Source organism: Protopterus annectens, chromosome 14.part0 (assembly GCF_019279795.1).
Source record: "Protopterus annectens isolate FY-2018-M chromosome 14.part0, PAN1.0, whole genome shotgun sequence".
NCBI lineage: Eukaryota > Metazoa > Chordata > Ceratodontiformes > Protopteridae > Protopterus > Protopterus annectens.
The window spans coordinates 1049194126-1049211593 of NC_056748.1; the positions used below are offsets into that span (position 1 = coordinate 1049194126).

Sequence of the window (17468 nt, forward strand, 5' to 3'; positions counted from 1 at the left end):
AAGAAGTAAATGGTAGGGAGCTGATTGGGAACAGTTTCTAACTAATTGGATGGGAAGAGGTGTCCGAAGGAAATGGTGAAGGTTGACTAGACATAATTGGAAAGGAAAATGGATGGGGACAAAATAATTGCATACATTTGAGTTTCATATTTCATATCCTTTAGAAAATAAATGTATACTAACACATGCATATCTTGTTACTCTAGCAACCTTTTAAATTTATAAGAGCAATATGTATTTTTTTTTCCTTATTTTGGATGAATCCAACCCATTATTTTAGGCTTTGTCCAGATATCTTGGTCTAGGAGAGTGAGGGGTATGGAAAGCATGATGGGAAGAAAAGGGGTGGGAGAAGACTGAATTCCCAGTGTGGTTCAGCAGGTTATAAACTCATTGAGAATAGCAGAAAATCTAGAAGTTGTTGGCTTCTGTCCCACTTGTTCCCCCAGCAGAACCCACACACAGACACCCAAGGCACCAAACATCATATTTCAGCACTTGATGCTGCAGTGTACATGGGGATTGGCTGAGGGCGCAGACGTTGTTCAGACGCCACATCGCATTGGTGGACCGCACTACTTGAAACGGAAAGCGGTCGGATATTGAAATGGCAAGTCACCCAATTTTGTCTGTTTGTACTAAATAAAATTCCCCTTAATTGCTGTAACTATTACTCAGTTAATCAACTATGAAATGGTACGTATGAAGCGATCTATGAAATAAACGTTTAAATGGAGATTGGTTTGCTAGTATGATTAAGACTACTTCTTTAAAGTATATTAAACACACACGGAAATACTTTTTATCATAATGCCTGAAGGCTGATTAGCTAAGTCTACACACACACATATTACACGTTGACTGTACTCGTCCAGAGAATACACAAAGGAAAAAATATCGTAAAACTATTTTTCCTAAAACGCTTACAGTAAATCTTGTGATGCTTGGCTGGGGAAACCCAAACGTGGACAGGAGGTCCAGTGCGTATTTGAATGGGAACTCCCAGAACGAAGCGCTATTCTTCCAAGTCCAACACAGGAATTTGAAAAAAAAGTACTTTACAGAGGAAAGCCTTCTGTCTTAATTGTTATGAGGGAACCAGTGGTACTTGGTCGGAGTTAAATAGTAACTCGCTTTTCCACAAACTATTTCTCCATTTTGTGGAGGGTAATGTCTATCTTTAGATTTTTCTAGTTTTAATCTTTGAGAAAACGAAGGATAAGGTAGGTTTACTAGTATTAAACTTGAAGACATATAGGCAGGTGCAAAAATAGTTTATTGCATTAAAGCTAGGTTTGTAGAAGGCACCTGTCTTCAGAAGTAGTTTGAAGGACCCTTAAGCGGTAGATCATTGGTTCATTTGATTGTGCTGGTTACTTGTTTTCATTTGAAAAACCTAATATACGCGATAAAACTATCTTAATATTACAAATGTTGCTATATATGCACTGGCAGACTTTTCAGAGTATTGATGCAAATGTATTGGCCTACTTTTACTCTTTTTTGCCAGGGACAGCAGGTATTTTTGGCCGTTCACCCCTTACATATATTCTGAAGTACTGCATGCATTCATTTAACAATGTAGTTATTAAAACCGTGTATTAACGGTTTGTGGCCGAAATAGGCACACACACGCAAAAAAGCATTACAGAGGGGGTACCCCGATGGCGACAGACTACAGACAGTTAACTGTTCTACTTCTCTTCCCCCACCACAGGAGAGAGCAGGTGGGGCTACGTGGTGCCTGCGCACTGCCTCCCGATGAAAAGCTTTGTGAAGTTTTTAAAACGTATACAGAAACTTTTTTCAAGTTGGATAGTTAAGACATGGGGAAGAAAATGAGCACAGCGCTAATGTAACAGGACAGATTCGGTTTTCTATGAATCCACAAGTAACAATTAACTGCGTAGCTCTACATGCTGAGGGAATATAATATGCCATCCTAAATATGGATTAAATTTGTGAGACAAGACTAACGGGATAGTATGCGGAGAATTTGGAGTTCTGGCTAATTAAAGCGTGAATTATGAGAGTCATTTTTGTTAAATGGAAGTGTATCTTAAAGTAGTGGCACAATGAAGGCAAGTTTATTGTATTCGGGAACCATCGATTTACAGCTGTAATGCTATTGAAGAAGACCCCCATTAAGAGACAGGTAGACCGTGTTTTGTACATGCTGGAAGTTCAAACAGGTGAGAACATCACATGTCGACTGTGCACTCATTGCCCAAGCGAATGGAGAAAATAGGTAATGCTCTCGTGTTAGGGCTAATTAATGTTTGTATTAAGGTAGGAAGTGTTGCCCATAAGGCGAAAGTTGTTGAAGTAACCAGCTGAACTGGTCAGTAACAGGCTAGAGCAAATTGACCTTATCTGTATGGCAGTATGGGTAGGGAATAAAACATGAAGGAAAGTGAGAATGGGGTCAGTAAATTAAATTAGTGGAATTATTAAGAGGTTAAATAGTAATTTCTAATGTTTTTGACGTGAATATGGTGATTTGCTCGTAGCCGAGCTACTGAGACTGAGAGTTCCTTGAGTTACAATGCCAGGTGCTGGAAAAGGACACTGTAATACAGGGTAACTGCAATAGAGGAGTGTTAAGGGCATGTAGAGCAGTTGCTGGGTCGTTTTGGGGAGAGAAGTATGAAAGATTTTATACTACATGTTGCATAATGATTTATCAAAATATCTGGGGAAAATTGTATGAAATGTTTAGGTAACAGACAACCCCCCCCCCCCTTTGTGGAGTACAGCTTCAGAATAACGATGTTGGTTGGGTAAGAATATTGTTTTCTCCCTTTTTAGTTATGTACGTGTACGTATGTAATGCAGTACATAACGGTAACACATTTGCTTTCTAACTAAAGGGTTAATGTTACTCAAAATTCTCGGCCATCTGTATCGTAAAGTATTCTTTTCATCTGTGTTCTAATGTACATTCGTCTCTTGTTTTATTGAATAACCAGCGAGTTATGGATGTCTTGTTATTGTAGTGCGTGCTCCTGTTTTCTGATTATTATTTTTCCTTCTATGCTAATTAATATAGAGGGATAGGTAACGCTTTACTGGATAACTGGATGTTTCTTATGAACCCCACTTCTGAGTTAATGTTTTCTGTTATACAAACCTTGGCTCTTTTTGTAAAGAAAAATGTGTTGCCCTTATAAGTACCTAAACATAGCTCTCAACTAATCGGGGACAAATCCAGAAATGATCAGAGACGCTTTTAAAAAAATATATTAGCAGTATTAACCTGAGATACTAACAGATTAGTATGCATTTTCAGAATTAAAGGTTTGTAACACCAATCACCACCTGTACTTTATAAATCGCCAGTTTTATGAGGGATTAAGAGGAACGGAGCTAAAAATGGAGTCAGTCAGGAACAGTTCAGTAGCAAACCTGAGTGGCAGGGGTGCACCACATTTACCAACCCTGTATGGTTTCTGACAATCTTAACCAGTACTGCAAATGTGGGTCTTCTATGGATTTAACTTTTGTTGCAACGGTGTCTTACTTTGAGTACTGTGTGTAGTGCCCTCTGCTGTCACTGCAATAAACTGCAGGTGTGCCAGCTAGCCTTCTCCCCAAGTTGGTGAGAAGGCTAACTGGTACACCTGCAGTTTATTGATGATGGTGGGTCTTTTGTTGGGTACAGAGACGAACTTTTGAGCAATGCACACACAGTAGGTAGGTATATATGCCTGCTTTCTATTCTGTAGTGTACATGGCTGTCAGGCAAAATCTAAGAAGAACTGTTTGCCTGTTTGAAGTTTTGTTAATCGGTGATGGAGCACTGATCGCAAATGACCAACTTCAGTCTCAACCCGGGAGAGAGAGAATTACAGAAGAAAAATGTAATTTGACAATTACAATGAAAATCAAAATGTGACAAGTATAAACCGTTTGTGTGTGTGTGTGTGTATATATATATATATATATATATATATATATATATATATATATATATAATAGAGAGACACACACACATATATATATATATATATATATATATATATATATATATATATATATGTGAGACACACACACACACACATATATATATATATATATATATATATATATATATATATATAATAGACACACACACACACATATATATATATATATATATATATATATATATATATATATACATATATATATACATATATATACACACACACACACGAGAGAGATACATGCATAATTTACCCAAATGAGACTCAAATCGAAAGGGTCATAGTAGAGAGAAGTCGAGATGGAAGTATGAAGGCTAGGAGAGGTTATGATGAAACTAGGTGATGTGGTTAGATATACGGCATTGCCATATAACGGTTTTGTTAAGAGGTGAGTTTAACTGTGAAGATAATTTTGGGTAGAAAAACGTTTCTTTAAGGTGGGAGAGATTCTAAATTTTCAGGTGGAAGTTCATAGAAATGCCCCTGAATCAAAAGAGCATTGTACATTAATAATGTATTCCTCCTCCTCATCTTATTTATTTTTGGGAGGAGATGTAAATCTCTGGTCCCAGGTTAGCTGGGCTGTTTGATTTATAGAACTGTAAGAGTCCTTGGACTATTGGATCCCTTATGGCCATATTGGGGCAATCTGTGGCATGCTTATAAATCCTGTATGAAACTGTGTATAGAAGAGAAGCCTTTAGTCTTTCTTGGTAGTTGAAGTCTTTTTTTTAGTTTCCAGCTACAGTAGTAGTATCATTTGAAGTCTCAGCCGGTGTACACTAAGTAGAAGAGCTACGTTTGCTATTGAGCTGGTAATATGCATAGCTGGACTTTTCCAATTCGGTCACGTATGATTAGGCTGTAGGTTACATAGTCCACAAATGTGAAATACACAAGTAATCTTGCATATCATCTTTCGTAATTCCTGCAACAAAATGTTTTCCCTTGCACTGTGGTTAACTTAAATCCAAAAAAGTGTACTTTGTTCTATACTTGTGCTAACATTGATTCATTGAAGTCTGCTTTTGTAACTTCAGTCTTTACAGTGGGTACTTAGGTGGTAGCTTTGTAGTCTGTTTTTTTCTTACTAATGTCAATGTCTGTGAAGAGAACTTGTGCCTCTCCACTTTAATCTAGCAGTGCTTGTTTAAGTTGCCTTGGGCTGGCTTACCATAACAAATGAGAGTCGAAGACAGCAATATGTGTGCAATAAAGTAGCTGAATTCTAAAAGATGCCATAAAATGACTGCTGTATTGTCTGAAGCTTTAGTATATCAAAGCAGAATGAAAGTAAAAAGGTTCTCTTATACACTGCAATAAGGTATGATCTGTGCGCACCCCCTTTCCCCCCATCCCCAGTCCTATTACCATAAATAATGATGCTAGGGTTTGGTTTGGAGATATCAGTTTTGAAAACAGCGTACTAATAATAAAGATATGCAGTTTAACAAGATGTTTTACGTCACCCTTGGATTACATTACACAAAATGCCACTTTTTTTTTCTTTACTGATGATTCTGTAGGAAAACAGCATTCCCTCAACTATTTTGCGTTTTCTTCAGAAGCTGCTCAGAGGTGTGAAGATTGCCTTTATCAGCAAATACTATTTAGCGTTTCAGCACTAGACTTTAAGGAAAGGGATTTTTAAAGGTTTCTGCCAAAGTGCTAAACAGTATGATGTGCTAACAAAGGTCCTACTTAATATTTTTTGGCTCTTGTGTTTTGGGGCAATATTGTTCTTCTGTCATTTAACTCATTCCCTCTAATGGAGCTTTGGAAGTTTGCACTGTAACTTCAGTGGGTGGAGCGTAAGCTTTTTGATAGAATCAAATTATGTCCTCTTGCTTCAAAGAAATGTTCATATTTCTGTAATCATAGGGGCTACTAAAGACTTGTAAATGACATTCTTTAGGATACACTATTTTTATAGTGGTAGTATTCTTCAGGTTCTGGGTCTTAAATTAGATTTTATAAGACACGCTAAACAAAGTATTTTTTTGCTTGATGTAATGTAGCAAGCAGTTGCTACAGTTTAGACCACACACTTGCAATGCCGACGTTTTAAAGCCGGTATTGCATTTAAAGAAATATCCGGATCTGCTGATTGCGCCCGGGGCGGTTGCTCCTGTCGCCCCAATCTAGATATGCTACTGTAAGTTTGTAATATTAAGGAAACAATTTTTACAGTATCACGGGTCTCGGCAACCACTCAAGTTAACCACATGGCTGAATGTTGTTCGTCCAACTGAGAGCTTTCATATAAGGTCAGCAGTGCTGTATGTGCTACATAGTTGGTTAGATTTTTAGAAAAACGTGACCTTTTATAACAAGATAAAGAATGTATTAAAATTAATATCTCTTTACCTGCGGCTGCAGTTAAATATCAATATAGTTGCCTTTACATTGTGTAAGTTTCAGGATGAAATAGTTTAATCCTTTGTATGTGCTTTGGTTTTGCAATTGTATAAGCAAATATGAATAAGCAGTATTTGATGCCTAGAGGTATCAGTAGGATTAACCGCTGCAGCACCTGAAAGCATCACACTGCCGTAGTGAGTTCATTTTCAGAAATGTATGCTTTAATTTCTCACGAGTAACCGGGAAAAGCCGAAAGGCACAACAACAAGAAGCGATGGTTCTCAAAAAAAAAAAAAAAAAACAAGTGATTGCAAAAGTCCGCAACGTGTGTGTGTGTGTGTGTGTGGGGGGGGGGGGGGGGGGGCGCATCCTTTACATTTTGGGAGAGATCTGTTTTGATGTACCTTTGCGTAGCCGCTTGAGTCGCTGTACACCTTTTTGAAACAGTTAATACAAACTGCACAAGGCAGTCAGTCACAGCATATTTACTTTTACCAAAACTGACATAAGGTTGTTTAATTGATGAATCTCAAAATTTCACATAGGTGATGGTGTGGGTGTTGCAAGTGTGGCCATGACATCCTCTCCAGGATTAGTTGTAAGTGTAGTTATTATGGTTTGTCAGGATAGGGTCTGGCTTCCTAAAATAAAACAAAGCACCAGTAGGAAAACTGCACTACAGCAACTCGCTCTCCCTTTCAAGTTGCAGTTGAACCTGCTCAATAAAATCGATGAAAAAACACAAATGTATTTCCGCTTTTGTTCCCTTAATATTAATACTCTCATTTAACCCTGGTGGCGTATATGCTTGCACATTAATTGGCCTGTTTGCTTGTCTGACTTCTAAAAAATCACCAGCAAAAGGGGTATTTTTAATAAACAGTAACAAAAATGCACATTTTCTGAAGTCACTACGCACAGTTGAATGTTTAGATAGGGTGTTAGTTAAATCTTTGTTTTTAATGGCGAACAAATGCTACTTGTGAATCGTGAGTTTTTTTTATGTGTGCTAAACAAATTGAAAATTGTCCAAAAGGATTTGTGAGCATTTGCACTCTTATGTACCAACAGAAATGGAAAGGAATGGAAAATTTAAAAAATGAGACTTGTTTGGTTTTAATTTTTTATTTAAAAAAAAACTTGACTTGTTAATATTACTACATGCCCTAGTAGGAACTACATTCCTGTAGAAAGAAAATAGTAGCAGTTTAAATATACAGGGTTAAAAAAAATCCTGCCCTTGACTTTTTATTGTATAAAAGATGGGTAAATTTCAGGTAGTGATAGTGCCAGCTAAGCAAAGATTAACTCAGTCGTGCTGCTGTCTGAAATATTTTATTGAAATATTTTGGAGTAAAATGTTTATTTACTTTTTTGCATTGTATTGTATTACTATTGTACATTGTTTTTATAATCTGGGCAGAATGGAGAGTTATGTTGTATAAAAAAATATGTATATAATTTTTTTTCTAGAATAAGAATAACTACTCCATTTTGTCACCATGAATAGCATTTGATGACCTTGGCAGTTTTAGGTCTGAATATGTTTTGGGGAAGTATTTTTAAATGGACATTTTTAATTCTTAGAAACAATATTTGAATTGAAAGAAAAACATCACTATCATTTTAAGCATCTGATGATAGTGAGAGATTGAGCAAAATATGTTTTCTTACTGGGATAAGAGATAAAATAAAAGTTCATTATAATACAACAAACAGTAAAGTAAAATGAGTTAGACTGAACAGAATAAATAAGTACTGCAGCATAATCTTATTGTCAAAGTACATCAGGAGGGCGATCACTTGGAACATAGTCAATCAGTTCCAGAATAATATAATTTACTTTTTAAGCAGATCAAAACATTTAATATGTGCACATCTACATAAAAAAAATCAATATTTATTTAATGTTTTTGTTAAATGGGAGTCCCTCTTCTCAAAATAGAGGTTTATGGTTAGGTTATACGAAGCCTAGGGATTTATGTTAACCTATATTCTTTGTGGGGCAGTTTTGTTTGAATAGCCCCTGCTACACTTGTGCATACCTAACAACTAAGATGCACTGTAAGACAAACAATAACATTAGAAAGTGGAACATAATTGAAGCTTGTTTTCATTTGAGAAGTAGTTTTGACATAGGCAGACAATTGCATGCATTTTTAGAAGACCAGTCACCTGAGGTTGAATGTTTAGCAGGCCTTGAATAAATGGAATGTGTATGGGAATATGTGCAAATATTGATGGGTTCAGCTTGGACCTGCAAAGTTAATGTATAGTACAATCAAGTTTCTGATTATTCTTCAAAAGATTCTGTGGGCATGTATGTAAGCTCATTCTGTTTACAGCTTATTAATTTCAATTTCATTGTCAAGCATTCCGTTTTGTTTGCATATGGGATATGCATATGGGTAGTTTTAAAGGTTGAGGTAGTGGAAGAATTGCTGTACTGTAATTAGCTGGAAACACTGTATGCAATGAGACTGTGAAACTAAAGTCTTTGTTAATTACCCAAGCTCATGCTGAACAGGTACCAATCTCTCCTTTATGGACCAAGTCTTGCGCACTTTTCAGAAGGAATTCTTTAAACACACTAGTTCATTTAATAAGGCTTTATTAGATGTTTACAGTACTTGAATACTGTCTTTATTAACAGTACTGATAAATAATTAGTGTTTAAAGTTATATTCTGATTGTCCTGAACAACATAAACTAACATGGTCTTTATATGACCTGGCTTCTATACTCGGCTCGAGTCTCTGTCATCTTCTCTGAAGTAACAGGTCAAACGAACTTGCTAACCTTAACTGAACTGGTATTCTGAACACAACATATTATATTGCTTAAGTCCGGTAATTTTTCTTATTTAAAGAAGAAGAAGAAGACTTTTCCTAACCTTGGTCTCAGACTTTGTCTCATATGTGCAACATTCCATTAAGGAACATTCTGTAGCTAGCAAGATTGTATCTTTTTCTTGAGAAAAGAACATTCTGTCTGCACACTTTGCCTGCCTTTCCTTTTTAATAAACTGTCTCTCATGCTTGACCAGCAAGGCTATTTTGCTTTCTGCTTAACTGTCTCTTATGCATAAATTTAACACAATTTATTTTACCCTTTTAGCCTGTCTAATAACTACTTTAAAATGGAAGTCCCTAATCTAACAGTTGCCCCAGAGGTCCCTGATGGAAGTCTACCAGCACCTACTTCTGTAATTACTTTACATTTACATTGCTAAGTATTGTATACAGCTTTATGCTACCTGATTTATAATCTGGAAAAAAAAAAAATTGGTAAACCTGCAATTTTAATTTTGACCACTAGGTATCATTTGAGCATTTATGGCCCGTTTGTATTGAAATTTTTTTAACTGTATGATTTGATTTTTATATTACTTAGATTTATAGTCTTTAAGTCTTAAGTTCTAATGTATGAGTGATATTTAAAACCTGTACATTATTTAACCCCCTTTTGGTGGAGGAAGAGGTTTTGCAAAATTTCTGTATACTGTACCATGCTTTTTCTGTAACTGGCACTTTCTGTAACTGAGGCTTTTTAACGTAGGGTTAGTCTGCAGACCTAATACACTTATCCTGAATTTCTTTGCATAGTTTTTTTTTAGCTGAGGATTTTAAACTTCTACTTTATGATAGGCCAAATTTTCTGAAAACCTACACAGCCTAGTAACTAATGGTTGTACTTGATTAGCTGCTTAGCCAATAATTTTGGTACACAGGGCAAAAGTTCCCCTTGTTCTGTTTTGTACACGTACCCCACTGCATTTCTTGGATCTTTACCAGATTTGCCTCAACCGTTGAGCCCATTTGGCTCACCTCTGTTATACCTTTAATCTTAATCTCCTTCCACTGTATCGGATATAAAGGGATCCCCTCCTTGGAGTCTTTTTTTTATTTATATTTTTTTCTGCCGCATATTGTATAGCCTGTCAAGCATGATGGCTATTTTTTGAAGACTAATTGAAATCTGCACCAAAAGATAACTTTGTAAGTGGTCTTGAAGCATAACTACCATATTCTGTGCTAACTTGTCTATACATTTTTATTTAAATTTGCTCTATAATGCAAGTTACTTTAATTTTTATGAATATTTATGAGCTATAATAGTTTATTAAAATCTGTACTTTCTGTATTTTAAGTCTATACCTTTGCATTGTCAGTGTCCTTAATTTGACTAATGTACAATAATTATATAAAGTGCACTGTAATCTGTAAACGTGCACTGTAATTTGTAAACTGACAAATTAAGCCGGCCCTGTTATGCCTTGAGTATACTGAATAACTATTACTACCTATTATTTAAATAACTTTTATTTTAATAAGCCTGTAAAAAAATATTTTTTACTTTACTCTTAACTAATGACTGAATCTGGAAATGAACTATACCTTTATTGAACGGGTGATCTGTAGCACCGTTGATTACCTTCACTGGGGCCTCTCGGCTGGAAAGCTTTCTGAATGCTGTAGTACTTCTGTTGTATAAACGGTCACTTTGAACTTTACAAATCCAGTTTCCAGTGCAGCATATTTTTTTAAGGTTACAAACTACAACTGTCTGTGATTGATTGTCCAGAGTAGCTGCTTTCTGGGTTGCAAGAATTATATATCTTCCTCAAGACTGTAGGCTAGTTTGGGTGCCATTGTAAGAACTGATGATACTGCACTGTACCGTAATTAGCTGGAAACACTGTATGCAATGAGACTGAGAAACAAAAGTCTATCTGTTAATTACCCAAGTTCATGCTGAACAGGTGCCAATCTCTCCTTTATGGACCAAGTCTGGTGCTCTTTTCAGAATGAATTTCTCAAACACTGTAGTTCATTCAATAAGGCTTTATTAGATGTTCACAATATCCAAATACTGTCTTCATTAACAGTACTGATAAACAATTAGTCTTCAAAGTTGCTGCACATTCTATTCCGATTTGTCCTGAGCAACGTAAACTAACATAGTCTTTGTATGACCTGGCTTCTGTACTCAGCTTGTCTGTCATCTCTGAAGTAACAGGTCAGACAAACTTATTAACCTTAACTGAATTGGTATTCTGAACACAACATATTATATTATATTGCTTCAGTCCAGTAATTTTCCTTATTTACTTTTCCTAACCTTGGTCTCAGGCTTTGTCTTGTATGTGCAATATTCCATTAAGGAACATTCTGTAGCTAGCAAGATTGTATTTTCTTGGGAAAAGAACATTCTGTCTGCGCACTTATGCTCCTCTTTCCTTTTTAATAAACTGTCTCTCGTGCTTGACCAGCAAGGTTAACTGTTTTTTATGCATAAATAAAACACAATTTATTTTACCCTTTAGCCTGTCTAATAACTTATTTAAAATGAAAGTCCCTAATCTAACAGGTAGTCTAAGATTTGGAATGTAGAACCCCCCCCCCCCATAATGGAGTTCAAAGTGTAATGTTTTTGTCACACATCTTGACCCTTATCTTCTCTCACATTACATATGTGGACCCTTTAAGTAAAGCTTTATGTTGATACCGGTTCAGTCTTTTGGAGTATCTGATGTGTGAATTGTTGTATTAAGGGTCTATATGGAAATCTCACGGTAATGCATTAAATAATCACAAACCTAACATAAGGAAAATGTTCTGCTCCTCTCCCCAAAATTAACAGTTTGGAGTACATCAGAATTAAGAGTGCGAATGGAGAATGAAAACATAGGTTCATAGGTTTATACTAGGCTATCTGTCCTAAGCCTAGCCCAAATTTTTGTGGCTTACGCCACCCCTTATATGAAAAAATACTGTGCCCATTAGTTTGTTGTGCCTCTGTCCAGCAGTGAGACACAGATGATTCCCAGGGTAAACCTACGATCTCCCATCCACAGGTCAAGATTTCTCTTGAACAGAGCCAGCGAGGTGCTCTGCCTCACATGGACCGGGATTTTATTCCACAGCATAGGGAGTCTCTGATAAATCTATCCCTCCAGCACGTCCTATTTATGTCCGTGCTAAGGTTTAAGTCACTTGCTCTAGTGGTTTTGGTGGATTTGGATTTTTTGAGGTGGAGCATGTCCATTAATTCCGGGTTGGACATGGCCTTGTATGTCAGGCACATGTCACCTCTGAGCAGACAGTATGCGACTGAATAGAACTGGAGTTTCTTCAATCTGGCAGCATATGACAGATTTTGGAGTCCCTTTATCCTTTTGGTGAGGAACTTTTGGGGTCTCTCCAATTGCTGCAGATGTCGGGTGAGATACATCCCGAATGGGGCATTGTACTCTATCATTGGTCTGATAATTGAAGAGTACAGGGGAACAATGACCTCACTAGATCTGGATGTGAATCCCTTCATGATCAGGTGGGCAATGTAGAAGGTCTTTCTAACCACTTTAGCAACGTGAGTGTCAAAAGAAAGGCCACTGTCAACCTGGGTCCCCAGGTCCCTGATAACCTCTTCTGTGCTTAGTGGATTGCCACCTATATGGTAGCTTGGGGTTACCTTGTTTTTCCTGAAGGGTATGACTATACATTTTTTGGCGTTTAACTTCAGGCCATGGCTCTGGCACCAGCTATCTGTTTCCGTGAGTCCCTTCTGAAGGATATCCGTGTCCGATGCACTTTCCACTATGGCGCCCAGTTTGCAGTCGCCTGCAAACTTTGTCAGCCAAAGTCCTCCCATGTTGGCCTGTACTTCTGAGAAGTAGATGCCGAACAATAGGGGGCCAAGGACCGAGCCCTGTGGGACACCACTTGTGACCGGCTTGGAGTCTGACATAGCGCCAGCAACTCTAACCCTGTGGGTTCTGTCCTTAAGCCAGTTTGCAACCCATCTTGTGACATATGGGTTTACATTTAAGCTGGTAAGTTTTTCTACAGTACCCGAGTGGGGTATTGTGTCGAAAGCCTTTGCAAGGTCAAGGTAGGCTGTATGGACTGCCTTTCCCTCCTCAATGGCCTTGGTGACTGTTTCGAAGAAGTCGACCAAGTTCAAAAGGCATGATCTTCCCTTGACGAAGCCAAACTGGGTCGGGTCCAATGTCTGCAAGTCCCCTATATCTTTGTTTATGAGCTCCATTATGATCCTCTCCATAGCTTTGCAGATTAGACTTGTTAAGCTTATGGGGCGGTAATTACCAGGGTCCGTAGAGGCACCGCCTTTGTGGAGTGGGACCACAGTTGCCGTACGCCACTCCTTTGGCACGTATTCTGTGGTAAGGCTGAGATTAAACAGCTGCCTTATGTGCGGGTTTAATTCCTCATTTAGCTCGTGTAGCACACAGCCGGGGACACCATCTGTAATGGAGTTGAACTCTAGCAAGATGGGTAAAACCAAGTGCTTCAAGTTGGATTGCTAGTTATTGTGTGGCCTGCTAGAATTAGATAGAATGTGAAATGCAATATATATTTCAAAGATCTGAAGGCCCTTCATATCTCCTGTTCACTCACAGTTGGTACATCAGATGGGTTTACTGTGCAGTTCTTGTATATAAAAAAAAAAAATAATAGGACTTATTCTGGTTTATGGTGACCTACAGTGTTTTCTGGTTTATGGTGACCTACAGTGTTTGCTGGCACCTAATAGTAATTTAATAATAGTAGCTATGTATTACATTAAGAAGTACAACTATGACCAGGAGGATGTCTGAGCAAAATTCTATCCGGTATGAATACATCACTGATGAGGTTTTTTATGTTCTGAAAGTTTTAACGTTTCTTTCTTGCAAATTTAAAGTGAATTAAAATCTGATCAGGTGCATTGCCATTTGTGCTGTTATTGTATTCCTTTGGCTGTTGTGCAGTTTGATGGATTTTGTTTCCTTGATCCAAATGAGTTGTGATGTATGTTTTGAAGCTGCTTTTGGGTCAGTACATGCATCTAATTTCAGTGTCAGCAGCAACTTCTACAATAAATCACAGCAGCCCTTATTCTGAATCGTAGTGCTTCTCCAGAAGTGCTTGGCAAGTAATAGTATGTTTTTGAAGATTGATGGACTGTTCAGTTATTTATTTTTGTTAGCTTTCAGATCTTGTGAAATGTCCTCCTTTCTCAGCAGGAATGAGCTCTAAGAGATAAGAGGTCAGAGGGTGAAGAAAGACCCACAGAGGATCAAATCACTTTATGCCAGTTGTTTTTAAGTACTCGGCAGTAGTTGGTTGACAGTGATTTTTTTAGGCTGTTTATTGTGAAGTTTGTAATGAGCTCCAAGTCGAGCAGCTAAGCTGCTGAATGATTTGTTTGTCCTAGAAATTTACATATATGCAAGATTACATTTTCTATCTTCTCTACCATGTCTAGCCGAAACATGTAGTGTTTATTTATTTAAATGCAGCTATATCACAAATGGATAGCTGTGAAGATTCAAATGTTTTTTTTTTTTTTACATACAGTCCAATCAGTGAGTTACATACAGTCCAATCAGTGAGTAATTGTAAATTTGTATTAAACTTGTAGCTCTTATAAGAGCAGCTATACAGACAAGATAAAAAGGCAGTAGTACACATGCACATAACATTAAATGGTACAGGGCAAACTGTAGCATAATGTACATAAGTACTTTTCAGAATCATTAATTTTTATAAAGCCGCATTCAGTGGCATTTCAGGGGATATAATAACTTAAGAGCACATATCAAATGATGATCTAAACATTCTAACATGAAAAAAGGGCTGCAAACACACTAGTATTGACTTCCCATACTTTGGAACAAACTATCCATTCATATCAAGCAAAGCTCCTAATTGGCCCTCTTTAAGAAAAATCTTGACGACTGGATTAGAAATGCAAAATTCACCCCAGGGATCACTTTTGTAGCACTGCTTGACAGGGGCACAGGAAAATAATTTTCTTAGGTGGCGAAAGCCATGGAACCTTTTTGGCTAGGCTTATATAGGCCCCAGGGCCGATAGGGACCATCTGACCATTAAGGTTATGCTGAAGTTACAACAGCTAAACTGAAGTGCTGTTGTAGTTAGGGCAAATGCAGCTCAAAGCTTGATTTGCAGTTTTGTGTACCAGAAGCAAAATGAGTGGCGCATCTAGATCTGGCTATCTGGCATGGGTGTAACATGAAGACAAGCGTGACATTTAAGTACTGTACATATGACAAATGATATGAATCAAGACGGAGATGACTGGGGTAGGTGGGAGAGTTCTACTAGGTAGCACCGAAGACTTTTTGACAGAGCCATCATAAAGTACACACACAAGACTGTCGTGGGTAGAATTGGGAGTGCAGTGTTGGGTTGTGCATGATGTCGTCATTCAGTTCTATCCAGTTAGTGGTGGAGGTGATTGCTTGTAACCAAGACGAGTTGTACACTTTACTAAAAAGTGGTTTGAATGTTTTAAAAACTAAGTTCTCATGTTTATACATAAGATGGCATACCCTTATTTTCATGAATCGAGTACATTTGAATGGGTAGCATGAGCAAGCTTCACTCGGGTTGCCTTAGGCAGTGATTGCAAACATTTTTAACTTTGGAATATCTATTTTTATTCCCTTCTGCACGAAAAACAAGTAGTGGAGAGTGTGGCCTTGCTGTGTCAGAAAATCAGAGGTGGTATATGTCTTGTTTATGGCTCTTGACTTTGTCATGTATTTTCAAGTATGAAGTTACCTTAACACTCAGTTTTATTTTGTAAGTGTTCAGAATTCTTTTGGTGGATAACTGCCTCAATCATTCACCCGACCATCTTGCTTTCTGAACTGTAAAATGGAATTGTAGTTTTATAATATTTTACTGATTTTTTTTTTTTTTTTACTAGTGAAACCCACTATGCACAAGGTGTTCTTTTCAGGAAAAATAAGGAGCACTCCCATCTGACTGAATTGCTCAGGGTTGGGCAAATTGAGTTGGAAGGAAGGAAATTTTGTACCCTAGATTACGGAAAGTTCAGAGCCTTGATCCTCTGCATGAACTGCCAGACTTGTATAACTTTTTAATTTTATTAGTATCCTCCGTAATCTGTCTTGTCCGAACTATTCCATTGCTAACAATGCCCCCATGTTGAACATAATTATGTGTAACATAATACACAGCATGTTCCATTGTATTATATGCATTCTGTAAAAAGCATTTGTTTATCTGGTATGTACATGACCATTACAACAAGTCAAGTTACTAGTTCCTGTTTTTTGTGTGTACCCATTACAAGTTGAAACAAAGTTTTGTTTTGGCCCAGAATAACTGAATGACTACATACATCAGGCATGGGTTTAAGGCCTCAAGGCTACAATGCTTTCCACACCTTTAGACCACAGAATGAATGTGTGAAAACCAAAAGGAGGCAGTGTCTCAATCTATATTAGAAATTCGCCTCTTTTCTAGTTAGACCGGACAACTCCATGGAGTTACTCCAGGTCACGGTGGGTAAGACCCCCATTCAGATCCTAACCAGTTATAGCTCCTCTCCATGGATCATGACACCCATGAAGCCTACTTAACCAAACTGAAAACAATCTGAATTTTACCGAACATACTGGTTATGGGGGATTTCAATTATCCCACCATCAAGTGGGAAATCTACTATAACCCACACTTAGCACAAAAGTTCCTTGGCTTTGTGAATTCAAATGCCCTGGCTCAAATTGTCCATACTCCGACTAAGATGAACAAGCATTGTAGATTTGGTCCTCACCAACATATCAAACAGGTGCACTGCTGCAACTCTTGGACCCTCATTAGTTAAAACTGACCACAAATCGGATACCTTCTAACTGACACTAACACCAGAACTCACCGAGTGAAATCTGACTAAAAAACATCAAAGCAAGCTATTCCCTTCTAGGTGAAGGTATAAATGCATTCGAAGAACCACCCCAAGCTGAAAGTGGTAACTATGCCAAAGCTTACATTAATGCCCTGTACGATCACTTGCATAAGTGTATAAACTTGATTGTACCAGATAGAATCAAAGCTAGAGGCCAAAGTAAAGTCAAGTTCCCACAGTGGACTTCTAGCATCAACAAACTCTACAATAAACTCAAAAAGTTGCTGTCCAAGGAAACACAGAAAGACCCAACAATGGAAAAGCACCCTCCTCAGCCTTTACAGGCAAATAAGACAACATGTCAAATCCTCCAAGAGCTCCTTTAAGAGAAACCTAGCAAGTACTGCCAAGGATAACCAGAAGGCCTTTTACAGCTACGTACATAACCTAAAGGGT

General features: G+C 37.6%; 1 protein-coding gene across 5 annotated transcripts in view; it reads left to right on the forward strand.

Annotated features, from left to right (window-relative positions):
- The first annotated feature begins 631 nt into the window (after positions 1–631).
- LOC122789418 (protein diaphanous homolog 1-like) overlaps positions 632–17468 on the forward strand; it is a 320618-nt gene continuing 303781 nt past the window's right edge. For 2 of the 5 annotated variants that reach the window (XM_044056858.1, XM_044056862.1), the window contains exon 1: positions 1152–1223. The gene's annotated coding sequence lies outside the window, so the exon portion shown is untranslated. Of the gene's footprint in view, positions 697–831; positions 1224–1428; positions 2193–17468 lie in introns of those variants that run through there. The other 3 variants (XM_044056861.1, XM_044056860.1, XM_044056859.1) reach the window with 3 other exon arrangements.